The sequence below is a fragment of the Lissotriton vulgaris genome, chromosome 1_2, assembly GCF_964263255.1.
Source record: "Lissotriton vulgaris chromosome 1_2, aLisVul1.2, whole genome shotgun sequence".
Lineage (NCBI taxonomy): Eukaryota > Metazoa > Chordata > Amphibia > Caudata > Salamandridae > Lissotriton > Lissotriton vulgaris.
In genome coordinates, this window is record NC_141686.1 from 237,398,326 (window position 1) to 237,415,064 (window position 16,739).

Below are 16,739 nucleotides of genomic sequence, written 5' to 3' on the forward strand. Positions count from 1 at the left end.
CAGCTGTGGTACCGGGGGTCCTCAGCAGGGGCGTAGCTAGAGCTTGTGGCACCCGGGGCTATCCCTTAGATTGCCACCCCTTGGGGGGGGAATGGGGAAAAAGGCCGGTGAGCACTTGAAAGATGTCCGAGAGACACTTAGTATTGCTGCTAATAGGTACCTCGATCATGCAAGTTACATGCACGTACATGAGGGATTTTAATTTTTGCCCCTGAGAAAGTGTGACTTCTAGATGTTAAAATGTCACTCATAATTACAATGAAATTCTGAAAGTGCCACACACAGCAATCTGAAACCTAGGCAGCTATCATGGATGGGCCACAGACTCAGCCACCCACCCCTCTGAATCTGCTGCTGCTCTCCTCTTACCTCACTCGCTCCAAGCTGGGAACAATACTAGCGCATTCTTTGCAAGGTACTTCAGAAAAGCATGCAAATAGTTCAATAATAAAGCCAGACTCTTCTCATCCAGAGGTGTGTAGGCAAGCATTGCACCAATACAAACAGTCTTAAAAGGTGAGGCGCTCTATAGACGCGTGGCATCTGTGCATCTGGATGATCAGCCAGAATTTCTGCATACCGTGGCCTCACAAACTTGTACAGCAGCTGTGTGCCGAGCATCACGTTAAAGTATTCCTTAATTCCAGCAACCACTTTGTTCACTGCATACTCCTTGTTATCTGTGTTGCCTCGCAATTTCTTGTAATTTGCATAATCCTCCAAAATGGCATCAACACTTTTTTAGCAGGGATAGAAGAGCTGCTTTTGCCTAGTTATCAAGCCCCAGTCATCAACCAGCCACGGTTTGAGTTCCTCTGGAGTCTTTACTTTCACTTCAACTCTGTCCATAAACGTTTCCTCATTTTCCACGCTGGGGTCTACACGAGCTCTCTTCTTACGTGGGGGTTGAGGTGCTTCACTCGTACTACTGCCTTCTCCAGCCCCTGGAGTTTTCTGTTTATTTTTCTTCGTTTTTACTTCCACATGTTTCTGCTACGGACCCCCGGCCTTCTTTGGTGCTGCACCTCTCATTTTCCTCTCTGCATACTGCTCCTGATTAGCCTTTTGAAGTCCCTTCTGCTTCTGCAGGTTGGTTTCCACGTAGTTGAGTACTCTGCTCTCTGCCACCCACTCATCCCAGTTCTGATTCCAACCGCTGTAATGTATAATGTATTTCACTTGACTTGTTTCGCCTTTATGGAAACCTTCACACACTTGGCTTCATAAAGGAGAGGTCTGTGGAAACACAAAACGCGCTCCCTTCTCAACTCAAGCAGTGATAAATCTGGAGTCTCCTTACTAAAAAGCCTTGCACTGATGCAACTGTCCTTCAAAAGCAGGCGGTGTGCTTTTTTTATTTACCTTCGGTAAATTTGGGCCTGGGCTCCTGCTTCGGCACCATTTATACTACCTGATGAGTGACATTTCAATGACTATGAGTGACACTCGCCAGCAAGTTTACCTAGACTGATTAAATGATACAAATCACCAAGTGTTAACTGTATCCAACCCTGGTGTGGAGCGTATTTACAACCTGTCTGTACATTAGCTTGTACTGTGCACAACATGAAAATAGCCTAGCGTTTAGAGTTTGAGTCTCTGCCTCGAGCATGCACTCAGCAATGCTACAAAGTGTGCTGATGTCCTATTCATCAATGGCTATCCTTCAATATGTGAGTGACCCATCATGACTATCTGAATGTATCCACATCACATGATTATCAAATTATTGTCAACTTATTATAAACGTATTGTCTTACCATCATCCAGGTATGCATGTCAGTTGCCTGCTGATGAAACCCTGGACATCTTCAGAGGCAGTAGATTGGGCTCCCATAACTAACTAGTTCTGGCCTTGTGCTTTTGGGTTTACCATTGCAGGCAGCGACTTTGAAGTGCAAGGCTGGCTGTAGGCAGGCAGGCAGGCTCAGGCTGCAAGCCAATGTTGGACAGGGCAATTCGGTTTGCCTGTCCGAGAGATGAGGCATGGACTCCGATGGGGCAGGGTTAGAGATGGGAATGGCGTACTTCACCCCATCATTGCCTGAGCAGCCATGGATGGACTTGGGATGGGACACTCCTAACTTGGTCAAACCACAAAAGGTTTGTGAAATAGCTCCTTGTGTGCTCTGGGGAGCCTGAAAAATCCCTAATGGATTTTAAAATTTCAAGAACCTCCGCTAGAGCTGGAAGCTCACTCAGAGCAGGGCTGGCAAAAATGTCCAAGCCAGCCCTGCTCCTTCCCTTCTTTTGCTCTCTATCTCTATCCATCCATTCTCTGTCTCTCCCCTCTCTCTTCTTCTTCTGATCGCTTATGTCTCTCTCTAGCCACACCATTCTCCCTCCCTCGCACTTTGATCTGTTTTCCCTCTCAGCTCTCTCTCCCTCTTTCCCTCTGTCTCCTAAAAGCCCCTGCTGCGTGAGCTGCCGTTAACCTAGAGGAGTTGGAGACCGGCACGAGCTGCCGGTCCAGGACCGTCAGAGCCTGGCCTGCCATAGACGTTCCCTTAATGTGTGTGGCGTGTTTGTAATGATCCTTTAAGAGTCAGATTTAGTAACAAACAGCATTTCCTAGGCAGTCCTGCTAAGCTAGGGTAAGTCAGAGCGAAAGTTGAAAAAAATTCGATCAACATTTATACAGTTCAAAAAGTTATTTTGACATTCAAGAAAAATTAAAAAGTTGAATCTTGAAATGGTACTTAACAGAGCACTATATAACTGTGCACATCTATTTAAAAAAACACACACACACATCCTCGTAGATTTTACCCGATTATTCACCTCTCCATGCGTGGTGGTGTGTTTCATTTCCATTTCTCTGGTCATACAAACTGTGGCTCGAGCTTCAGTGAAAAATATTATCCTCAGAGCCATCATGACGTTTTGGTGGAAAAATCGGACATTTCAAGTGCGATTTATGTTTTGTATAGAATAGATGGCTTTCTTCCTCCATGCCTTGAAAAAATTCACACACACCTTCTAAACTCCAGGGGCTAATGGCACAACAAACAATTCATAATAAACGAGCCCTGCACCGCGCTTTGATCTTGGAGGAGGTCGGTATGCAAACCAAACCCGGGAGCACAGATAATTTGGAACTGTTTATTGCCAGCAAGATACGCCCCTCTCTAACTCCGGACCAGGGCTGGGCACACACTTACTTGAAAAGAAAATGCAACTGCGGCCTGCTCGAGAGCAGCTGCTTTTCACGCGATGCCTTCCGCCTAGCACGCCTCTCCCTGTTGGGTCCGGCCTCCCACATCAGGCTCATTCTCAGTTCAGCAGAGCTCCTTCCCATCATGGACTCACGAAAGTGAAAGCATACCGCGCTACTGTGGGGCCGGCGAATCAATACAGTTTAGATTGTAAAGTTGGCAACTCGGAGCCCAGTCCCCTAAGAAGTCTCCCGTGCAGCGCCGCCTCAAAAATGGTGCCGCCTGGGGCGGACCGCCCCCCTCGCCCCTAGCTACCCCATCGGTCCTCAGTCCCTCTCTCCCCGATGCTCCAGGCCGGTGAACCGGGCCTTGCTGCCCTCAAGTGCCATCCCTACTTTACAAATGCCCTCAATCAGCCCGCAGCCTCTCTCTATTCGGAAAAGCCACGCATCAATTCCAAAAGCATTACGTGTGCTTTACACGTCATGCTTTTGGACTTGCTGCATTTCTTTTCTAAATAGAGCGCAGCTGGGTGCTGATTGCGGGCCGTTGTGAAAATATTGCTGTTAATTGCTGCACTCTCATGTGCTGCAATTAACAGCAATATTTTCACAACGGCCCGCAATCAGCACCCAGCTGCGCTCTATTTAGAAAAGAAATGCAGCAAGTCCAAAAGCATGACGTGTAAAGCACACGTAATGCTTTTGGAATTGATGCGTGGCTTTTCCGAATAGAGAGAGGCTGCGGGCTGATTGAGGGCATTTGTAAGGCCTCAGGCAACCAGTAAATTGCTGTTTTTCGCCGCTCGCGTTGTGAAAGTGGGCGGCGGCCAGAACGTGTGCGCGCTTCACAAGAGGCACTGCGCGCTCGGTGCCTTAAAGGTGCGCGGGCGCCCAGCCGCGCGGGTTAGAGGGAACACTGCTTCAGGGTTGTACGCAGGATTGGAACACCCCTTGTGTAGCTTGGATTAGGTACAATTGTGAGACTTTCATCAGAGGACTGGTAACAGGCAAGCTGCCACCAGGTGCCAGTCTCCAGGGTACCTATTATTGGTTCAGATGGAGCTGTGCATCATCTGCATGGATATAAACGCTATGTTTGAAGTCTGAAAGACTGGGCCAGTGTGCCCGTGTCATTGTGGCGGTGGGTGTCTCAGACGGGCAACACTTGAGAAACTCCACAGGTAATTTCGATTTTGAACATAAGGGGCCCGACTCCACCCAAAGCAGTTTTGCAAGGAGCAAACCAAGCCAAATTAGAGATGTCCCTCAGATCGTCGCCAACCTAGCTAAGCATACTATTGGTTAATCAGGGCCGATTATGTACAAGGTCAATGAGAAATCCAACAAAATGGCTGTGCATGCATCTCTCACTGCTAGCATTTACAGTATCTCTCCTGATATTTCAGAGTTGCCTGCAGAGGCTGGGTGTCGTACTACATATTACTACGCTGACCGCTGCCTGGGTATTATCACTTGTTTCTGACAATGAATGGAGAAGTGTGGCTCAATGGTTAGAGCGGCAGACCCTGATGCAGAGGTCTAGCCCGGGACCAGGGTTCAATTCCTGCCTCGGTGGGTCTTGGGCTCAATTTCCTCGGACCTGATAATTCCCGCCTCGGTGCCTATTCTAATCATGGGTCCCACTCTGCAACTTTGGGCAATAGCTTGCTTAATCTCCACATCAATGCGTACAAGCGCCGAGATACCCTCATGGGTGGATTAGTGTGCTATACAAGTACTACTACTACGATAATGCTACCGGCCACCCAACCAAAACATTCCACATGCTACCCCAATCTCGGCAATCCCACCTAATACCCCTAATCATAGCAATGCCAACATGCTCTCCTTTCATTAAAAGGATCCTCAACTGCAACCATGGCAGCAATAGCAACCACCCCCCACAATCTAGCAGCATCCATACCCCAAGTCTTAGCAAATGTCATTCGATCCCCTCCTATTTGGTGACATCATGTACTAGCCCTCCAACAAACGTCACATGACTACCTACCACAGCAATGCCACCTGTCTGCAACAATCACAGAAGATGTACCCCGTGCTGCAGATGCAACACTTGTTCCCCCAATTGTTCAGTTCCAACAACCTAACCCTCCCACCCATCCTTGGCAATGACATTTGCTCCCCTGAACGGATGTAATATAATTTGCTTAAGACCTCAGCAAACACCATCTGCACACTCAAAATGGGGAAAATACACCTGCTCTGTATACATTTTTTAAAGCAGTTCCACCACTTGTCGAACCGAGCACCCACCAGGTCTAAACCACCCATTCACAACATTAGCTCAGGGACCAGAGAATCTTAAAGATCAAGAACCAGAATACATCAACGCGTGTAGAAACATCACTTGAGTCTGGCTTCTTGGTGCGGTGGCAATGGAATTCTCAGAACAAGGTGCCATATTATCAAGAAAGGGCGATACATTATCGCCGCTTTTATCGGCAGGAAATTGCCGCTAAAGCGGCGATAATGGGCTTGATATTATGCCCTTGTGAATTCCCATAGAAGCCCAGGTTCTGGTGTTAACCTGGGCTTTCACAAGGGCATATTATCAAGCCCATTATCGCCTTTTTAGCAGCAGTTTCCTGCCGATAAAAGCGGCGATAATTTTATCGCAGTTCTTGATAATATGCCCCTATATAATAATCACTGCCCACTGCTAATCTCATCCCATAATGCTTTGCAGGGCCTTTGGTTCGGATTGTTTTTTTGCCAATAACTGTGCTTGGGGTGGTCCTAAGAGGATGGGACCACCACCAAATCGTTCAATAAGATGTGCTGTTTGTTTTCAAGGCATAGTACGTGTAGTTCAAAGTATAATACGTGAAGCTACGTGTAGTGCTACTACGCAAACTACGGCCAGGCCTATTTTGTAACCCAGGTGCAGACATAGAGAGGGACTCCAGCTTTGCCTCAATTCCATCCAGCTGTGAAAAAAAAATGGGGGCCAAAAACAGCACACTGAACACAGATTCCAGCCGGGGGAGTAAAATGTCTAAAAATTGCTCTGAATTTATATTAGCAGATAAGGAAACCTTGTTCTGTGATTGAGACCAGATCGCTCTTTTCCCCCTGTCTTTTTCCATTTTGTGGGTGGCCCATCGGTGTCAGAGGAATCTCACAGCCATCCAAATCCAGGTTCCTCACAAAGGTCTTGGATGACATCATCAGCTTGGTACCCCACTTCCTATACTTCCCCCACATGGCGCACAAATAGCCAGAGACCAAGCAAGGCGTCTATGCTATAGTTGGCCTCCTGCATGTGTTAGGGGGCAATTGACTGCACACATGTCCTACTTGTGCCCCCTGGCTACACTGCACACAATAGCCGCAACAGAAGGCACACATATTCCATCAATGTGCAGGCAATAGTGGACCACAAGGGAATCTCCACCAACATTGCCCCAAACTACCCAGGCAGTGTGCATGATACCTACATCTACAGACAGTCCACATCAACCAGTGCTACCAGGATGGCACCCACGGGAATGCACTGCTCATTGGCAAGTACCAAATAAGCACACCAAACACCTCAACTGAGCGCTTAGAGGCCTGCAGGTGATTGGGCGCGTTACAAATCAAAAATAACAATAACAATAACAACTCCACAATCATATAACTCACAACACTGGGAATGCACATGTTACAAACTCATACACAAAAACAAAATGCCAAACAGCATGCCCACCCACCAGACACGACAGCACAACTTACTGTGGGAACCTGGGCCAGCCATGTACATGAGCCACCAACGGCATGGCACCTCAACCACGCAATAGCAGATTGTGGGGAGAAGTGGGAACCAGGCATGTGCGAAGGAGGCAACTGACCCATGAATGAGAATGTATACAATGACAAGTGTGGCGTGGAGGTGCTGGCCAGACTGCAGTATGCAGACCACACACATATCCATGTCGACATACACTGCTGGTGTTTGGAATGTAGTGGACAGTGGACGCAACCATGTCACCCCAGCCAGTGGGGAAGATCATGGAAATGTAGCTTGTGACGTCAGTCCCTGTAAGCGTGAGCGGACTGGGCTGGCCCAGCAGATGCCAGGCCAGCATAGGGGTGTGAATAAAAAGCATGTAGCTATGGGGCCAACACCATCGCTGTGAGCGGTGTTGTCTGCGATCCTGTGCGCCTGCTGTTCCAGGGGCTGCTGGTCCCTGAACCCGTCCTGCCCGCCCCTGCACGTCCAGGCCTCTCTGCTCGCCTGCTGACATCGGCGTATGTCAAATAGGGCCCACCACGTGGCGGTGCAAGCTCCAAGTCCGAGGCTTGTGACTTTGGCAGCCTCCTCCGATCATCACGGCCACCGCAGCACAGGGCCACACTACTCCTTTCTCATTGACGTACTCCACTGCTGACTCCGGCCTACACTGGTCAAGTAGGTCACACATTTGGAGCTGAGTCTTGATATCCTGATGGAAGAGTTCATATATTCATGGGACTTTTGATGTCTCTCTACTCCCTTCGATGTGGTGCCACCAAGTCTGTGTATAGCATTCCAACCACAATTTCTGAAAATATTAGAATTGACATCACCCTAAAACTAGCAGCATATGGTTTAACAGCAGCTAGGGGTGGGTCGGTAACATTCATGATTGAGGCACACGAATCCTATAGAACAGAGGTATTCTACTCATGGGTTAGATTCCTACTTGCAGATGCACAAACAAATGTATTCTATTTTTATATGGAAGATGACACACCAAACTAATGCTATCCGTATGAGGACATTGAAGTTCCGCTCACCTACCAAGAGAATATAAACTGGTTTAAAGGCACCCTCCTCCATACACGAAATAAAGTAAGACTCGGTCCACTTGGTAGAGCTGGTACTAACGGCCTATACACCACATCCTGACATTGACACAATGCCAGTAGGAGACTTATGTACACTTTATAAAGAACTAATAAGACTTTACAGAAACATGACACAGTTCGTGATGAGAACACTAACACTTCAGCCAGCCACTGTTATACCAACAGGCCTGATTCAAACATCAACAACTAAAATTATCCAAAAAACGTTACACGCAGTGATGGCTAAAAGCCCACTAAATGTGAACAAATGCCTTTCTGGATAGCTAAACAAATAACACAGCTGGAGGCAGTATTTCCACACACTTGCCCACAAGAAAAGCATAGAATGCGAACAATCTGCTTTCCCATGGGAATAGATCCTCAGATAGAGGATTGTACCACTTGGGGTACAGTTTTCACTGCCATATATGCCAGGACTCATGGTATCCTGTCATTTGCGGTAATACCCGATGTATTAAGACAAATACGGAATGAGTACGGGTCAGAACCTGCTTTGAACTTAGGGATGAAATTACTAGGTAATTTTACCCATGTATCAGCTATAATATTAGCAAACATTAAAGGGGAGGCAGCAGCAGTGGCAATACGCCAATGCCTGAGGGATTTTACTCCTTTACAACAGGAGACACATTTACCTAAAATTATTGAAACAACGTACGCAGAATTAGGTAGAGATAGTTTTGGGCTAGACCAGTAAAATCTCAACTGATGGGTGGTCCCGAAAAGGATACCTTCAAACAAGCACCTACTTCTTCAAAGAAGAAACTGGAAAATAACAAACAACAAAAAAATAAAGAGAATAGATCTCAATCCAGAGGTAGGTCACCTCAACAGGAGCCCTTCGTAAGGAGGTACAACCATAGGAATAGGGATAATATTAGAAAACCTGACAGGTATCAGGACACTGATACACGTTCCTCTCGTTCTTTTCAGGGTTCATCAAAAAACTCTGAGAGGGAAGGCGGTCAGAACATAGACAGGAAGAGCGTACAAAGTCCAGTAGACGCAACACACTTCGGACTACGCACCTAAAAAAGAAAAAAATAGAAAATCTAAACATCAATTCAAAAAGAAGAAAGTAGCAGGTCTTAAGATCAGACATTGCCAGAATTCTGAGGACTCAACTACTGAACGGGGAATGGGCTCTGACGATGCTAGACAGTGCAGCAGAAGTAACAATAGCTCGCCAGAACCTGATGGAATTTTTGATGACAGCGAAGCTGAGTGGAAACACCTTATACTATTGTACCACATAGGTTACATGAAATAACACTCCAAATGGAGGGGGACAAGTCCAGAAAAATTAAAGGTCTCTTTTGGGAGAACCTTACTTTTCGCTATGACATTCTTTTAGCTGACTTGGCCGGCTGCTATTGTTATGGATTGCCCAAAGGGAGGAACTGTAATTTTTCCAGCTTGTTCCAATCTCGTTCCAACACACTTAAAACACACATATGCACAGGTGTGGGCGGTAGCCCTTGCACCTGCAACATATCGTAACCATGTTGGATGGGATGAAGAGTCAACCCACCATGTGATGCTACTAAAGTTTACTCCAACCCCACAGAGACAGTATCCAATTAGACAAGAAACTAAAAAACAGGTCAGGGAGATTCGAGATTAACTTGAATACCAAGGGGCAATTTAAACTTGCAACTCTTCAATGAATAATCCTTTGTTTCCCGTAATGACGCCTGACAATTAATATTGGGCCCGATTCACAGAATTAACTTGAGACTCAATCCTAAACTTACTACTATTTTGTTATTCACAGAATGCACTTACTACTTTTGGCATTCACAGAATGAACTTACTACTTTTGGCATTCACAGAAGTTAGGATTTTATCTTAAGTCTGTCTTAAATTTGTCTTAAGACAAATTTAAGACAAAATCCTATCGGGGTAGAAGAGGGAAGGGACACAGATCACGCAGGAATTTATTGTCAGATTTCACTAAGTCAGGTATGTTCTCGAACCCCCACATCTCAACACCAATACTTTTGGTATTCACAGAAGTTAGGATTTCGTTTTAAGTTTATCTTAAGACAAATTTAAGACAGACTTAAGACAAAATCCTAACTTCTGTGAATACCAAAAGTAGTAAATTCATTCTGTGAATACCAAAAGTAGTAAGTGCATTCTGTGAATACCAAAATAGTAGTAAGTTTAGGATTGAGTCTTAAATTCATTCCGTGAATCGGGCCCTTGGTATTCACAGAAGTTAGGATTGTGTCTTAAAACAGACTTAAGACAGACTTAAGTTAGGATTTTGTCTTAAATCTGTCTTAAGTCTGTTTTAAGACAAATTTAAGACAAAATCCTAACTTCTGTGAATACCAAAAGTAGTAAGTTTAGGATTTTGTCTTAAATTAGTTCTGTGAATCAGGCCCATAATTTTCAATTTTGATATACAGATATTAATTCAACCAAATAAAAGCTTCTAATTTAGTAGGCTTGGGCTGCACACAAGCGAGCTACTCACAGGCAGCTGGAGAACTATCAGTAGCTCACAAGCTGCTCCTTGAAGGACCCTGCACTAGGTAATAGAAGAATTTTCATACCCACAATCTTTCAAGCTTTCATCTTTTCTGTATATCATGCCACATAAAAAATGCTAATTTTGTAACTTATAAACAGAATTCTAAAGGTCAATTAAGCATGTTTTCCTTGTTTTCAAATCTGAAATTACTCGCACTATTTTACTAAGGAAAACTGTTTTATTTGTAGCTTTTCATCAACTAGTAGTTCTCTAATCGGGGAATCTTCATTGAAGCTCTGTACATTTGCGATAAGCATTGATTGAAGCAGGAATGTTTGTAGACCAAAGAGTGGTCAATCATCAAGTACAAATGTAAGTGTTGATATCCATACTAATATAATAAAGAGAGAGCCAAAAACCTTTGAGGCGGGTAATCTCAGGAACCACAGCACCAATCACAACACCCAATACAGCGTTGGAAAGAGCAGTTGCAGCAGAAGGACATAGGCTATGCAGACGCCCACCATATACATTTAAAAAGTAAAAGAACCGTGCCAACAAAGTAGTCCCTTGTGGGCGTGTCTGCGTTGTGCTGTGGGCTTGTGCTGGGGGGGCGTGACAAATGCTGGGGGCGTGTGGTACGTTCCGCCCTTCGGGCTGGACTGTTCCCATGAGGCACAGGGTCAAGGCTGATTTGCATAAGGCCATGTCTGAACTGGGGTGATGTGGAGTGCAAAAAAACGATGGATTTAGGCCCAGACCTCTGTACTGGGGTGAATGTATGACATTGTTCACCATTCGGTCCATCAACTGTTGTTTTTGTCACCCCGAGTGTGATGGGTATGCTCAGACGTGAGTCCCATGCTCTCCATTCCACTGGAGTCAAGTTATTCTGGCTAAAAACAGCTAATAGCCATAGATTGGTCCTTGGGTGCTTGTGTCTGGTCCAGGAAAGACTTGACTTGGCAGCTTAGGCTGGAAGGTTCCCATGAGGTTCAGTGTCAAGGCTGAGGTGGTATGGAGTGCAAAAACAGTGGTGGATTTAGACCCAGATCTCTGTATTATTAGGGTAAATGTATGACATTGTTCTGCATTCTGTCCATCAATTGTTGTTTATACATTCTACTCTTTATGCCATGTCTCATATCGTGTGATGGGGTGGGGGTGTGGGTGTGGGTGTGGGTGCGGGGCGCGCGTAGTGTCAAATATATCATTGTTTTTTCTTCACAGGTTCTGTACATTCCAGCTCCGGGTGTTCACCCTGCTCCCTTTAAATACTCCTGCACCCCATAATCCAAACCCACCCTTACTCCTTAAAATACCCCAACACCCTTAAACACTAACCCATCTTAACCCTATAAATATACCCTATACCCCAAAACCCAAACCTATACCTAAATCCTAAAAATACCCCTGTACCCCAAAAACTAATCCTATCCCTGAACCCTAAAATAACCCTGTACCCCAAAACCCAAACCTACCCCTGAACCCTAAAATACCCCTGTACCCCAAAACCCAAACCTAGCCCTGAACCCTAAAAATACCCCTGTACCCCAAAACCCAAACCTAGCCCTAAACCCTTAAAATACCACTGTACCCCAAAACCCAAAATTACCCCTAAACCCTAAAAATACCCCTATACCCCAAAACCCAAACCTAGCCCTGAACCCTAAAAATATGCCTGTACCCCAAAACCCATGCCTATCCCTAAACGCTAAAACTACCCTTATACCCCATAACCCAAAACTATATCTGAACCCTTAAAATACCCAAACACCCCAAAACATATACCCCTATACCTATACTTACCTTATCCGAACATTAAAAAAAACATGCTTTTACCATTCATGCATTTACAACGAATTTCATTGTAAATGTATGCATGGTAAAAGCATATAAAATGTAATGTCATGCGTTATGATGGCATTACGGAGTCATCGTACATTCATAATGAAAGTATGCGGAGTGATGGTATGTGGATAGAAAGTTGCTGAATAATGGGTGTTTACCCTCCCCCAGTAAGTGCATTGGTGGCACGGCGGTCCGCAACTCCAGCAACATACTCATATTTTTTCACCACCGATTTGAAAAATGCACAGGTCTCTCTCATTGATGGCCAGCACCGATATACACTTTTAGACACACCTCCCGCGACAAGTTCTAGAATTGCGAACTTTAGAGCTGCGGAGCTACGTTTGAATCTCGCCATCATGTCAACATCCTGTGATTCCAGGCAAATTGCTTTGTCTCCCCGTGCCTACCACAAATTATTGTGTTCTTCTGTAATGTACATTGTGCTCATGACATGTCGAGTTCGCGCTATATTTTTAAGTAATATAAGCTTTATTCGATTTTCTTTGAAATCATAAAAGCACAATACATACATATAAAAACAACATCACAAATGATATGTTTGAGTATAAAATTTAGCAATTAAAAACGACAATTGTAATACTCAATCTTAAGAAAAAACATTCGAAATACAGTACAGAATGGATTGAAATTAGTGCTGACCAACACAATAGGGAGACCCAAGCGGGATTGTTTTACAACATGGTTTTCCGCAACATGTCGAGTTCGCGCTATATAATATCGCAAGGAAAAATAAAGTAAGGAAACTCGAGTTCACACACTACTGAACGCCCACTCTTAAGTGCATCAGCAGTGCACTGTGAACAGGCCTGTCACAGATAAGAAACGCTAATAAAACAAAATCCTACGAAACAATATACTACTGGCCGGCAGCAATTCATACCCGGACAACGTCGGGACGGGCAGCTAGTTCAATAATAAAAAGTGAAATGTTCTTTGACACCAAACCTTCGTACTAGCAAGAGAGAAAATGTCTATTATGCCAGGGCGTTGTGTTTAATCCCAGGCGAGGATTATACATTCAGCCTATGCGCCTTTCGTAGTATTTATCTGGGACATCTCCCGTTGTTCGCCATCTCCTGAGAGGACCCTGTCGGCGGCTGGTGTTACAGCGGCGCACTTTCATGTATAACTGTAGCCGTTGTGCGCCATCTCCTGTGAGGCAAGACCTGTCGTCGACGCGGTGTCCTTCGCCATCTCCTGTGGGAACACCTGTCGGCGGCTCATTGTAACTGCACCGTCGTGCACCATCTGTGAGGACAGCTGTCGGCTGCTCGGTTTAACTGCGCACTTTGTGCGCCAACGCCCGTGAGGACACCTGTCGGCGATATAGTGTAACTGCACCCGTCCTGCTCCATCCCCCGAGAAGACCCCTGTCGGCTGCTCGGTGTAACTGCACCTGCCGTGGGCTGTCTCCTGTTATGACACCTGTCGGCGGCGCGGTGTAACTCCGTTGTCCTGCGACATAACCCGTGAGGACACTTCTCGGTGTAACTGCGCAGTCCTGCGCCATCACCTGCGAGGACACCTGTCGGCGATGTGGTGTAACTTCACCCGTCGTGCTCTATTCCCCGAGAGGACACCTGTCGGTGGAGCCGTGTAACTGCATCTGCCCTGCACCCATCTCCTCCCGGACACCTGTCGGCGGCGCAGTGTAACTGCACCTGCCGTGCACAATCTTCCGTGAGGCCACTTCTCGGTGTAACTGCGCCGTCCTGCTCAATCTCCCACGAGGCCACCTTTCGGTGGGGCGGTGTAACTGCACCATCTGCCCCTGTTCTTATTGCAATGTCCTCTGACTGTGGCTGTTGTTGCCTCCCAGTAGACAAAGAGCTGAAGAAAGACTCAGGGCCAGGAGAGAGCTGGTAGGTTTATTGCATAGGAAGCAGTCAGCGTTGCCAGACTTTGAAACCCAACCCAAGCCCAAAGACGCTCAAGTATAAACCCAAATTCAGCCCAACGCAGACCAGTGTCAGCCCAAAGTCGAAACTCACATTTTGCAAAAGTAGTCTTCAGAAGACATTTTAAGGATGTATTTAAATTCTATTCAATATATAGATGGTGGGAGGAGGTTAACTGGGCACCTGTTTAAATAAATACACATTTTCAAGACTACCTAAAGCACTAATGTGGAGAAGTGTGGCTCAGGGGTTAGAGGCGCCAGACCCGGAAGCTGGGATCACCCCTGGGCCAGGGTTCAATTCCCCGCCTCAGCGGGTCTTGGTCTCAAAAATTCCACAAACTCTATAATTCTCGCTCTGGTGCCTTCTCGACTCACGGGTTCACACACTGCGACTCTGGGCAATAACTTGCTTAATATCCACAACAGCCCCTCGCAGTGGATGCCAGGCTTTCACCTTGTGGATACCCAGTAGTGGTTATCTCACAGGGGAATACCAGGACGGGTTCCCTAAGCAAGTGCTTAGATACCGACCTCGGTCAGTGATTTGCGCTATATAAATACGTGTACATTTACATTTGATACCTGAAGCCAACTGTGAATTTTGCAACTAAACACACGACGACAGACAGATATTTTGGTTCCGTCAGTGGATGAATATCTTCGCTGATATACCTTGTGGGTTGAAATTATAACCACATTTGAAATCAGATTATGACAAGTGACATTAGAGTCATCAAAAAGTGGCGGGTTAATATTCCCACTGTGGCAACGAAACACGTGTTGGCTGGACAAGAAATTGTACGAATAAAAGAAAAAGGAGGAAAAGAATAAAAGAAACAAAGAACCTCGGGCATAGTAGCAAATTATCGGCGTTTTAGCGGCATGAAAGTGCCGCTAAAACGGCGATAATGGGCTTATTAATATGCGTTATAGAATTCCAATAGAAGCCCAGGTTAGATGGCCTGCACATCTAACCTGGGCTTCTATTGGAATTCTGTAACGCATATTAGCAAGCCCATTATCGTCGTTTTAGCTGCAGTTTCCTGCAGCTAAAACTGCGATAATTTTAACGAGGTTCTTGCTAATAACTCCCTTAGGGCCATATTATCAAGCAAGGGTGATACATTATCGCCACTTTTATCGGCAGGAAACTGCCGCTAAAGCAGGGATAATGGGCTTGATGATATGCCCTTGTAAATTCCCATAGAAGCCCAGGTTAACACCAGAACCTGGGCTGCTATGAGAATTCACGAGGGCCTATTATCAAACCCATTATCGCTGCTTTAGCGACAGTTTCCTGACGATAAAAGCGGCGATAATGTATCGTCCTTTCTTGATAATATTTGTTTGGCACTGCTAAACATTCTATGGGGCAGATTTATGTTAACTGGTGCATCCCCAGGGATGCGCCAGTTAATGTGTGCCACAGTGCGCCACAGCTCCGCCACCCATGGTGGGCCGAATTTATAATGCGGCGCACCATGGTGCAAAAACGGCACAGATGCATGACGCATCTGTGCCGGAAAGTTGGCGCATTGCTGGAGTTGCGTCGCAAGCGCGACGCAGCTCCAGCAAGGCTCGGGGGTGCCCCATCTTCACAATGCTGCGTCAAGACCTACGCCTGCTTCAAGCAGGCGCAGGGTTTTGACGCAGCATTGGCCTGAAAGTGACTGAGTGAAATCTCATAGATTTCACTCAGCCACTTTCAGGAGGCGGTCCTGCGCAGGAACGCCCCCCCCCTGCGCAGGAACGCCTCCTTATGGCGCAGGGCGTTACAACGTGACGCATCTCCTAGATGCGTAACGTTGTAAATAGGGTGCATTGTTTGCGCCGCCGTTGCGTCAAATAAAGTGACGCAAATGCAGTGCAAAGAGGCGCAAGGGCATCATAAATCTGCCCCTATGTACTTGCTTGAAGATATTCAACAACAAAAAACTCCTTTCCAATGACAGTATGGGACAACAGCAAAAATAAACCTTGCAGTAGACAAATCTGAAACAGTTTTTGTGCAAAACAAGTGTACGTAAATGTGAAGCAACAGTGGGAAAACTGAGGGTTGCTACAGTAAGACGAGAGTTCCACACTTTTCCAGTTAAAATATAAGGAGAGGCTAGAAAAGAGACAGTCACCTAGTCTGACCAATTACCTGTCCTTCGATCTAAAGTCCTTCACCGTGACCACTTACTCTGGCACTGAAAGTATAGGGGGGCAGATTTATGATGACTGGCGCATCCCTGCAAATCAGCAGGGATGCGTCAGGTAAGATGCGTCACACAAGTTTACCCTTGCGCCACCACAGATGCGCTGCATTTACTATGTGGCCCATCATCGCAGTGCGCGCCTCGCCGTATCCGAGAGAGTCCATGGCCGTCGATCAGGAATGGTGGCTGCAGTGCCACTTAGTAGTTAGGTGCCGGTCCGCACCTAAACAAATCACACTGTTTACAAAGAAACTGAACACTTCAAATACACACAAG

The 16,739-nt window shown here is 46.1% G+C and overlaps 1 pseudogene; it reads right to left on the bottom strand.

Annotated features, from left to right (window-relative positions):
* Positions 1-370: 370 nt before the first annotated feature.
* LOC147736409 (mortality factor 4-like protein 1 pseudogene) lies at positions 371-1,352 on the bottom strand (annotated as a pseudogene).
* Between the last annotated feature and the right edge of the window lie 15,387 nt (positions 1,353-16,739).